This window comes from Rattus rattus, chromosome 12 (assembly GCF_011064425.1).
Source record: "Rattus rattus isolate New Zealand chromosome 12, Rrattus_CSIRO_v1, whole genome shotgun sequence".
NCBI lineage: Eukaryota > Metazoa > Chordata > Mammalia > Rodentia > Muridae > Rattus > Rattus rattus.
The window spans coordinates 22,615,820-22,618,176 of record NC_046165.1 but is presented as its reverse complement, the minus strand read 5'-3'; the positions used below and the strand labels follow the sequence as shown (position 1 = coordinate 22,618,176).

At 46.6% G+C, this 2,357-nt stretch overlaps 1 pseudogene; it reads right to left on the bottom strand.

Moving 5' to 3' along the window:
* Positions 1 to 222: 222 nt before the first annotated feature.
* Positions 223 to 1,454, bottom strand: LOC116914001 (annotated as a pseudogene).
* Between the last annotated feature and the right edge of the window lie 903 nt (positions 1,455 to 2,357).

Below are 2,357 nucleotides of genomic sequence, written 5' to 3'. Positions count from 1 at the left end.
CATCTTTGGGCCTTTTCTGGACATTAAAAGTAACGGAATACTTATAATAAATAAAAAAATAAAATAAAAATACAAATAAAATAAAAAAAAACAAAACAAACAAACAAACAAAAAACCCCCCAGCATCTACTCACCAACATCTGCCCTCTCTCACCCTGCACGTGACTCTCACAAGAGCAAAGGCTGAAGGAAAAGTGGTCTCTGATTCCTTGCACCTGGTAATTACTTGGTGACCTGGTGAATGGCATGGGCAAGGTAGCCCACATTGCCAGGGTGACCCCTGCCACGGAGATTCGGCCATCCTTTGTCATGTAGACCGAGAACTCTTTGGTCAGCTGCTCCCCTTGCTCAGGCTTTAGGCCGGTGAACCAGAACGTGCCAATCTGGTCAGTGATGTGCTGCCAGTTGTGGGCGGAACCCTCTTTCTTCAGGTTGGAGACCAATTGGGTCCTCAGGGGTCAGCCATGCCTTCCACGTCTTGCTGGGATCCGGGCTCCATTGAGAGGAGGGTTGGAAAACAAGGGACGCATCAGGATCTTCAGTTATGACTCCACCCCTTTGGCTTCTTCTGCTTCTTTGCAGACCACGGTGAAGCCTCCCACACGCTCACCGTACAGGCCCATGTTCTTGGCTACGATTGGCAGAGGCAGACACTGATGCCTTGCTCGATGAAGTGCTGCATGGCCCTGGAATCCTTCTCACCATCACTGCTGGCAAAGCCTTGGTAAGCCATGTCAAAGAATGGATTCTTTTTCTTCACCACGAACTCCATTTCCTTCCACTGCTCTGGACGCGCGGGTCCACACCCGTGGGGTTGTGAGCGCAGGCATGCAGGAGGAGAACACTCTGCTTTGGGATTTGTCATATGTCTTCTAAGGCTCTGGAGAAATCAAAGCCGCAAGTCTTGGGGTCACAGTATCGATAACCTTGTAGCTGCATGCCAGCATCCCTGAAGATGGGCATGTGATTTCCTCAGGATGATTTGGGCAGAAAGACATCTCAGCTGAACTTAAAAAATCTTTGCAGAAAACTGACTCCGATCCTTAAGGCTCCAGTCGCGGAAATGGTCTTCACAGTAACAAACCGGCCGCTTTTCAACACTTCGTTATTCTAGCCTAGGGCCAGTTCTGAAAAGCCTTACAAAATTCAGCCAGTCCCCCAATAGGCAGGTATTCGTTGTCCAAACTTTTTGCAGCAATCTGGGCTTCTGCCTTCCAGACACTGGGGAATACGTAAGGCTGTCCGTTATCATCCCGGTAGGCACCAACTCCCAGGTTCATCTTGCTGTGGGTGTCTCTCTTGAAGGTTTCGGTAAGTCCCAGGATGGGATCTGGAAGTCTCATTTCAACATGGATCCACCAGGAGCTGGCTCTGGCAGAGGCTGCAGCTGCAGGGCATGGGTGAGAGGCAGCAGCCATCCCGGAGAGGATGTGGCCGGATTGCGGGAGGGCCATGGTGGGCGGTAAGATGGCAGTGGATGGTGGTAGAGCTGAGATCAGGGGGGAAGCCCATATATTATATTCTTATCATGGTTCCCTCATCTCCTCTATCTCTATACTGGTCTAACTCCATGCTTTCTCTCCTTCCCTTTAGAAACAGTATAATAATAATAATATAATAATAATAATAATAATAATAATAATAATAATAATAATAATAATAATACAACTAAAGCAAACAAAGGGGCAAAAAGCAAGGAAAAGCACGAGAAACACACACACACACACACACATACACACACACACACTCACACAAAACCTATAAAACCACAAAACTGGAAACCATAATGTATAAGCGAAGAATCTGTAAGGTAAAACAATGCCCAAACAGAGTACTCTTTAACAAAAGTGTGAGTTAAAACTTCTCCAAAACCACCATTGAGTTCATTCTGTGTTGGCCATCTACTCCTAGGCGTGGGGTCTTCTTCAAGTGTGGTTTATATACCAATAGAGACTCCATTGGATAAAACTAATTCATTCTTCGAGAGAAGAATTAGTGATGAAAGCTTGTGTCCAGCTCCCGTTTCAGTGTTGGGGTCCATGCGACTTAAACCTGCTCAGTCCCTGTTCATGCTGTCACACAGTCTCTGGGAGTCATCTGTTTACCAGTCCTCTTGTGTCCAGAGGGCAGTGTTTCCTTGCTGTTTTCTACCCTGACTAGATCTTAGGACCTTACTGCCTCCTCTTCCACATAGGTCCCTCAGCCCAGAGGGGAGAAGTTCAATGAAGACATCCTATTTAGGACTGAGTATCAAAGATCTCTTACTCTTTGACCTTGTCCATTTGTGGGTCTCTGTATTTGTTTCCACCTACTGCAGGAGAAACTTTCTCTGATGATAGTTGAGCAAGACATTGATC